Source organism: Eschscholzia californica, unplaced genomic scaffold (genome assembly GCF_041429995.1).
Source record: "Eschscholzia californica isolate CP2 unplaced genomic scaffold, dmEscCali1.0.p SCAF_4, whole genome shotgun sequence".
Lineage (NCBI taxonomy): Eukaryota > Viridiplantae > Streptophyta > Magnoliopsida > Ranunculales > Papaveraceae > Eschscholzia > Eschscholzia californica.
The window spans coordinates 48,909,310-48,918,583 of record NW_028238461.1 but is presented as its reverse complement, the minus strand read 5'-3'; the positions used below and the strand labels follow the sequence as shown (position 1 = coordinate 48,918,583).

Here is a 9,274-nt window from a genome sequence, read left to right as displayed (position 1 = left end):
TTCTAAAAAAATGATGGAAAAAGTATTTTTTTTCTTTCTCTAAATTCTGATCTGAACCTGATCTCTCTAAAATTACACCGATTAAAAGGACATCACCAAAATCCAAAAGATTATTGGGCTTATTTTCTTGTTGTTGTTTAGGACGATAGATATAAATTTGTTTTATATAGCTTTCATATTTAATGAAAAATGTAATCTGTGTTCTCGTGTCAGGAACACCTCATCTAGGATTGTTTCCAATAATAAGAGTTTTAGTATACTCCTACTAGTTACTACCTAGTGTAGTGGTTTGAGGAGATAAAAGAAAGAGGAAGAAGGAAGAAAATAGAGAAAGAAGAAGGAATTATTTTTTTTTTAAAAGATTGAAGGTCGCCAGAAAATTAGCCCGTCCGTGACCTTCGTCGAAGAAGATAATGAAGTGGCGAGAGAGATGAAGTGAGGAAAAAGATGATGAAATGGAGGAGAGAGGGAGAAATGAGGTGGATTTAATTTTTTATTTTTTAGGAATTAATTTCTTTTTTGGCCCCTAAAGATAATTCCGGAAAGAGATGAAGTTTTTTGTCCTTCTGGACCAAAACGAACTGACAGACATTTATGAAAGCCAAAACTATGAGTTGGTAACAAATTGAGGGCCAAAGTCGCACTTTAATCCATTTGGTACGACCACAATTACATCAAACATTTAGGAAGTACACGTGGTCTTATTCAATTCAATTAAAAACATATTTTGCCCCGATCAAACGGATGACAAAAATGACGAAATGTCGAGCGACCTTATTATTTAAAGACACGAGGAATTTGTACAATATATATTATTAAGCATCACAACAACAACCGCACATCCATTCAGTTTGAGTGACTTGAGTGCATCGGAGATCGTTAACGGGGTTTCCCCTCTTACATTGTTGCTTAAAGCATTTGAGTATACAATCTGTGCAGCTGTTTCCCCTACCTATCTTGCCTATTCCATATCCAGTCCCATCTCTCTTTGGACATGCATCTGAACTTACTTTCGATTTCTCTACATATTTCATATAATAAAATGAGTATTAGTGAAAAAATAGGAAAAATTAGATGAATATTAACCTAGCTAAATTGAGTAATTTGCACTTACGCGAAGAAGCAGATCCAATAATCAACAACACGAGAAGAGCAACAACGAAGATGGATGAACTTTTAGCCATTATCACTGAAAATTTATGTTTCTCTTTTGATTTCTTTGAGTTTAGTACTTGGGTGGATGATGAATCCTTCATGGAGTATTCTGAATTTATAGCATGAAACTAAGATCATTTGATTAATAAATTAATAACCCACTTTCTCCTAAAGCGTGTAATTTCAGTTTTTATAGTATTTGTTTCGGTGCAGAATATTTTGATTATTACATGAATAACATGTGAGAAACAAAAAAGGTTTTTATTTATTTTATTCCACCGATCTGACAGCCCACACCGACGTTTAAGGTCGCATATCTGTCAATTGAAGCGTGTTATTGTGAGAATAGTCTATTAATTCTGAATTAGATGACCACACACTTAACTGTTATTTATAAACTTTTTTCATTCTCTCTACTATTCCTATATAACAAATTTTACCACCTAAAACAGATCCATTAATTAGACAAAAGAAATTGGTAGATACCATTTGGAATTACTTTGTTGAATGTATTAGAAGTCCTAGTTTGACAGTGATCAAAATTAGGGATATTACATCTATGCGTACTTTTTTCTTTATTTGAATTTGTGAAAGGGCAAAGGGCCTGACCCGAACAAAGAATATTAAATCAAACAAATAACTCTCCCAACTAAGAAACTAGAATAAAAGAGAAACTCTAACAATCAAGAAATTAAGAATGTCGCACTCTAAGGACACCACTTTTATCATCCTGCACAATCTTCTCTAACTCAGCTAATAATGTGCTCAATCTCATTTCTCTATAGCCTGATATTGGTTTCATCTTTGATAGAAAATCTGTTGTCTGGTTTATTTCGCGATAGACATGAGAAAAAAACATTTTTCCAATTGCGACATTAATTCCTGAATTTCACGAACAGTTCTGACTATCTGCCACGATGGACTCTTACCCTCCGTTGTCAATATAGAGACTGCTAGTAAGGAATCAGTTGCAATCCTCACCCTCGTCTGACCCGAAGTAGTTGCTAACTGTAGACCTAGTTTAATCCCTTGCATTTCATGAAACAACACCGACTTCCTCGACGTTTTGGATGTTGCAGCTACAATTGTATCTCTCCAATGGTCTCTTAAGATTGCTCCAAAACCTCCTGAATCAGCATCATAGGCCCCATCGGTATTAATTAGGACCTGATTTATCAATGAGCCAGACCATCTACACGTTTTGGCTGCCTATAACCGAAGTGGGATAGACAAATTCCACCGGTCCATGATTTGTTGAGACCCATTCAGCCCATTGGGCTTCTGGTTCTATGTCAGCAATTTGATTTTGATTTCGCTAACAATCCACCTGAACAGTTCTTGGACTGGCCTGACCTTCCCTCGAAACACTCGGTTATTTCGCTCAGATCATATATGATATATGAACCCGCAAAAAACTAGACCTCCGAGTCTGCCTAGTATTGAATTACCGTGAAATGGGGTGATACACCAATTTGTTTCACAACCAACGACCTGTGTGATTCCTGCTAATACCGAGTAGGGCTAGCAAATCTGACTAGATTTTTAATGAATACGAGCACTGGGAAAAGATATGTTCATCCGTTTTCGGTTCTCTGTGACATAATGGACAGATTTCATCGATGTTAAGACCCCAACCCCTCAGCTTAATTTTTGTCTTTAAACCCCGTTTCAGCGCGATCCAGACAATAAAAGAGTGTTTGGGAATCCCCTCCAGGCACTAAATAAGTTTCCACCACTCTACTTGCCTCCCTTTCCTCCGAATAAAATTACAAGTATCCTTCACCGTGTAGTCGCCTGAGGTAGTAATCTTCCAAACCACCGTATCCTCATCCAAACCCTCTACTTCAATCCAATTTAGGTTATTAAATACTTCACCGAATGCATACCTATTCTGTTCTGAGAAAAAAACCACTGTCCATTTAAAAGAAAATCTAAAACCCGTGCATCCTCCCTCATACTTGAATCAAGAGTTCGGTTAGAGTTGAAAGAGTCAATCATGGACCCCATGGGATTCCAAGGATCACTCCAAAAGAATATATGCATCATCCTTTATAAGATATTGAACCATACCTTTTGCTAAGGGGTGCTTCTAAAGGCACCGCGCCAAAAGGCTGTTAGTATCCAACTCTATTAGCACCAGGCCCAACTGCTCCTTTCTCTGTTAGCACCGTCCAACTATGTAGGCACCGGTCAAAGTGGAGAGTTAACCCTAATTCCTGCATCCATCTCTCACAAAATCTGAAAATTGAGGAAGAGGATTGGGAATGTTCTTGGGATTGAGGTTGGAGATATTTTCTTTTTCAAGATTCAATTATGCTTGGTTGGATTACATTGTCAGATAATGCCCGGAATTGATTATATGGTTATAAACTTTAGCCTAGTTGGTGAGCTTGTGGCTGTGAGTATTGTTTCTTTTGGTGGGTATGAAGATGATGCAGATGCAGGAGATGTTTTGATTTATAGTGGTCAAGGTGGTAACCTATCTAAGAAGAAAGATAATGGCAAAGAAGCACCTGATCAGAAGCTCGAAAGGGGAAATCTTGCATTAGAGAAAAGTTTGCATCCTGGCAACGAGGTTAGAGTTATTCGAGGTTAGGGAAGGATGTTTTGAGCTAAGTGGGAAAATATATATCTATGACGGTTTGTATAAAATTAAAATACAAGAGTCATGGACAGAGAAACACTAAGTAGGTGTTGGTGTTTTCAAATACAAATTGGTAAGAGTACCTCCTGATCAACCCGAAGCTTTCACTTTATGGAAAGCCACTCATCAATGGAGGGGAAAACCGGTGCTTATAGAGAATTCGGGTCAATGGCCAATGAGCTGAGTCAATAATATTTCCGGATGTTAACAGCATTTTGGTTTGGTGCCTTTAGAAGCGCCCTTTGCTAAGTCAGCGTATTCATCGCCCAGAAATTTATTTTCTCCCCTGATAAGATACTTCTTAACCCATCGCACCCAAAGTGTGCTCTTCTCGCTGATGATTTTCCATACATGTCTTAGATTCATAGCAATATTTATGGTTTTGATATCGCAAGCCAAGCCCTCCTTCATTTTCAGGTAAGGCAAGCCATTTTTAGGTAAGCCCACACCCACATTTTAGTGGACTTTTATTATCAGGTTTAGGTCGACCATGCCGAATTGGCGGGTCAGCTTAACTGGGTAATGTTGAAAGAGGAAATGGTTGTTTAGGTCAATATATTATTAATAATAACTAAAAAGACACGTAGCATTTTGTATTAATTAAAAGTTGTCAAAATAATATGGATATTGATACATAAAGTTTAAAATAATATGGATAACTATTATTAAGGTCATTTTCAACTTTTTTTCATTCCCTAAATACCCTTACCAATTTAAATATATTTTCTCACAAGAAAATTAATATCTCCAACCCAGTGCAATTGTTCTCGGTGCCCGAATTCCAGAATTTACTGGAACTCTTCACATATCTTCTAAGTGATCTCCCATTTTAATCTATCTTTTTTCTTCTGTTTTCGTTGTAAATCTTCTGAGTGTTTGTGGGCTTTTCGGTAGAGAACGATTTGGTTGATGGGGGTTTTCTGTAGAAAACTATATGATTGAGCGATCTAGAGAGAGAAAGAGGTTGGTTTCTTATCTATATTTCTTCATGTTATTTCTAGAGATCCTTGCAGCTTATTTCACCCCTTGTGTTTATTTGATGATCTTCATGGGTTATTAATCTTTGTCTTCTTTGATGAAGGAAAATATTGGAATAATAAGATTCAGAATTAATGGGGCACTTGACTTATCCAAGATAGCTGAAATGAGACTTATTAGTCAGATCCTAACCTTTGTATTCTTCAATTCTTCATCTTGAATTTTTCACCTCAAACTATTAGATGAATGGTATGTACTTTTTGACATGAAAACCCCAAATTCGTTCTATGCTACTGTTCAGTGGATGATCATTGGGAATGCATTCATCAATATGTATGGAAAATGTGAGTTTATTGAAGGTGCACAGAAGGTGTTTGATGAATTTCCTATCAGAGATGTGATTTCATGGACTTCAATTTTGGGTTGTTATATTAATTGTGGGTATCCAAGAAAAGCTCTTATGGTTTTGCGTCAAATAGTTTGAAGATCTAATCTCACCAATTTTGGAAGTGTTTATTGTTGAATGGAGATGTGTTAGTTGAATTTCATACGTATTCGGAATCACCCATTACATCTATGCTTTCTTATATGTCAATTCATAAGAATGAGAGTATTTTAGTTACTGGTCATGAAGATGGAGTCGTTTTAGTTCATCGAGTTTGGGAAATTTCAAATGCAGAAGATTGGCATTCACTTTCAATGGCACATTTACGTCCATTTCCTAAGATCGACGAGGGGAAAGAAAGTTCAACAATTACAATCTTGGAAGTTCATCAAGTTGGAAGAATGAAGTATATTCTTTCTTCTGATGTTAGTGGGAGAATACGGGTTCTTCGTGAAAATGAAACGGTGTATGGTTCTGCCACGTCAAAAAGCTGACCCCTTGCATTTATGAAGCAAACACTTCTGTTTTTTTACCGAAACTGGTGCAGGATCATTAGATTTAAGGGGCATGACAATTAGGGAATCTAAATGTGAAGGAATTAACAAATCACTTGTAAAGAATTATGTGATTGACTCGACAGAAAGATCAAAAGATTATGGATTTACAGCATAAGGTGATCTAGTTCTTGTAGTACTACTAGGGGATATGATGAATTTCAATTGTAGAGTTCGATCTAAAAGGAAATTCGAAATGGACGGGCCTTTAGAGATTCATGCAATTAAGGGATATTTACTTGTTGTGAACCAAGAGAAAGTTTCCGTGTATAACATGTCTTCCCAGCATTATATTAGGGTTGGTGTTCCTCGACCTCTTTTCCTTGCTAGTCTTGGTGAGATTAGATCTTTATTTCTGAATTCACATCTACGGAATGAAAGACTTAAAGGTGAGAATTTGCATGAGATGAGTGAAGTATTTCAAGCAAAGTCGACCACACAATTTCTTTATGAGTTTTATACGATGAATGATGAAATCAATTCCAAACTCAAGATTTTATAGACACGTACTCTTAGTTTATGTTCTCGATTCGCAAATCGAGTTTGCAAGATATGCAACTCAAGATTATATTCTGCAAAGCTTGCAAATCATGTTTGCAATTTATATTTTGCAAGCACAGTTTGCAGTTTACATTATGCAAACACATATTTGCAGATCAGATTGTTGCAAACACGTTTGCATAACAGATTTTTGCAAACACGTTTGCATAACAGATTGTTGCAAACACGTTTGCATAACAGATTGTTGCAAACACGTTTGCAGAAAAACGTGAAGAAAAAAACGTCATTTTTCTGGGTTTTTTTTTTTTGAAAAAAAAGTATTGAAAGTGGATCTTGTTAGAAAGCTAATGATAAATCATTTCTAAATATATAATTTTTATAGAAATCCGACATCTCAAACAAAAATTATATCGATTTAAAGTTTAAAGAAAAATAAAAGAATTTAGTTACACAAAATGACAAAAAGGGGTATTTTAGTATTTGCACACTTTTTGACCTGAATAATAATTTTCAAATGTTTAGTGCTTTTCTACTCATTTTCAATATTATTTTGACCTTTCTAGTAATTACCTCATCAAAAGAGTTAGGTTAGGCGGTTAGGGTCTCATATCCGTCAATTGAATCGAATAGCTTATTGGTTTTGAATTGGATGACAACACACTTAACCGTTATCAATAAACCTTCTTCAATCTCTCTACTATTTACCTATATAACAAGTTTGACCATCTAAAACAGATCCATTAATTGGACAAAAAAATATTGGGAGATACCATTTGGAATTTACTTTGTTGAATGTATTAGAAGTCCTAGTTTGACAGTGATCAAAATTAGGGATATTTTATCTATACATACATTCGGGGTTGACTTGGTCAATTTTTTTGATTGAGATAAATTTCATTCACCACTAAATTAATATTGGTGACAGCATCCCGAAATCATATAATGTTCTTCTCTAAGATCATGTTCAAATTATTGACGTCTTTTTATTGATGTTTTAGTGGTGAAAATCATAGAAAAATAAGGAACTTCACTTTCTTATTTTGATCCAAATAAAAATATAAAGACTGGAGAATCATCCACTAAAAGAAGTATAGTAACATCTCATGAAACTTCGTTTTAAATTGTTCTTTCAATAAAAGTTGTATTATTATTGAAAATTAACAATTTCATAAAGGTGATCTACCGGAGGTACCATAAGTCGCACGAGCTACTGATATGTAATGGACCATATCGATTTTATCTTACCGACGTAAAACTCATCAAAATTCTCTTTAACTGTTGTTCTCCGTTATTTAGCAGTAGGACTATACCGGTCGCTTATGTTACACATCTGTCTCATCTTTCTGACAGTTTGACTATAGTAACGGTTTCATCTTTTCGACGAAAATTTATCAAAATTCTCTACGAATGTTCCTCTTTGTTATCTGTCGGTATGACTGCAAGTCTGCAACGATGGCTTATGTTACGCATGGGGTTCATCTTTACAATTGTTTGAGTATAGAATTGGTTTTACCTTAACAACGGAAACTGATCAAGACATTTGACCAACATGTGTGTATCCGAAAAAGTGTATTAGGGTAAATATAGGTTTAAGTGTGAATCACCATGAGCGTATCAGTTAGAAACAATAAGTGTATATAACATTTCCCGGTGTAGATGTCAGTAGGGAAATTTTAAAACGCATCTTGTCAGTGTTGGAGGCCTCTCCTTCACTCACAAACTATCTCACAAGTTAGCCTTGAGGGAGGTGCCTATAACAATTACATAAGGCGCGTTTGAAATTCCTCATTTCGATATGTGTATTTCATATATATGTATACGAATCAAATCAACAATATGGGACTTAAGTGTCATTTGTTTTTTTCCAATCTGAATTAGTTTTATGTATAATTTTAGTTGGTTTGCATATTTTTTATCTTTAGATCTTGAACCAAATATTTGTACAATATGCATATATTTTCAGCTTATAAAACAAGTTTAAATTTGATTAAAAAAAAGTTATTTGAACATATTAATTTATTAGATAAGTGAACACATACAAATACTCAAATTATACATGTAATGTACAACTAAATTGGTCAAAATTTCAGATTCAGACTTAAGAAAAAATTAACAGTACCGTAGTAAATCAAAGATGAAGGAAGAAGAAAAAGAACCAGAGCTGCAATTCATCAGTTTGATACAACCAAAATCACATCAAACATATAGGAAGTACACATAATTTGTTCAACCTAAAAACATAAGTTGCACTAACCAAAACGGTGACAAATATGACCAAATGTTGAACGACCTTATTACTTAAAGACACGAGAAATTTCAGCTTTCAGAATGTTCGACAATATATGACTAAGCATCGCAACAACAACCGCAAATCCATTCAGTTTGAGTGACTTGAGCGCATCGAAGATCGTTAATAGGGTTTCCCCTCTTACATTGTTGCTTGAAGCATTTGAGTATACAATCTGTGCAGCTGTTTCCTCTACCCTTCTTGCCTATTCCGTATCCAGTTCCATCTCTCTTTGGACATGCATCTGAACTCCCTCCCGTTTTCTCTATATGGTTCATAAGTCAAAATATAAGTATTACGTAGTAAAAAGTCGGAAAAATAAATAAACTTTAACCTTAGCTAAACGAAGAAATATGTAATGTATTCTTACGAGAAGAAGCAGCTCCAATAATCAACAGCAGAAGAAGAGCAACAACGAAGATGGATGAACTCTTAGCCATTATCACTCAAGTATTTGTGTTTCTCTTTTGATATCTTTGATTTTGGTACTTGGGTGGATGATAAATCCTTCATGAAGTATTCTCAATTTATAGCATGAACCAAAAAGTTCATTTGATTAATAAATTAATAACCCACTTGCTCCTAAAGCGTGTCCTTTTACCATTTTATATTTGTTTTGGCAAAGAATATTTTGATTATTACATGAATAACATGTGAGTAATTCAGAAGTTTTTATTCTTTTATTTCATCCATCAGACAGCCCACACCCACAACTTACTGTATTTTATTATATATTAATCAGGTTAAGATCGATTGTGCCAGCGGGTTCG

The 9,274-nt window shown here is 35.0% G+C and overlaps 2 long non-coding RNA genes across 2 annotated transcripts; both read right to left on the bottom strand.

Moving 5' to 3' along the window:
- Positions 1-627: 627 nt before the first annotated feature.
- LOC147545575 (uncharacterized) lies at positions 628-1,247 on the bottom strand. The gene is made up of 2 exons (XR_015224123.1): positions 1,115-1,247; positions 628-1,021 (listed from the first exon to the last, which is right to left on the bottom strand). It is a non-coding gene; the product is annotated as an uncharacterized LOC147545575 (long non-coding RNA).
- Positions 1,248-8,360: 7,113 nt separating this feature from the next.
- On the bottom strand, positions 8,361-9,235 carry LOC147545574 (uncharacterized). The gene is made up of 2 exons (XR_015223822.1): positions 8,875-9,235; positions 8,361-8,769 (listed from the first exon to the last, which is right to left on the bottom strand). It is a non-coding gene; the product is annotated as an uncharacterized LOC147545574 (long non-coding RNA).
- Positions 9,236-9,274: the final 39 nt, after the last annotated feature.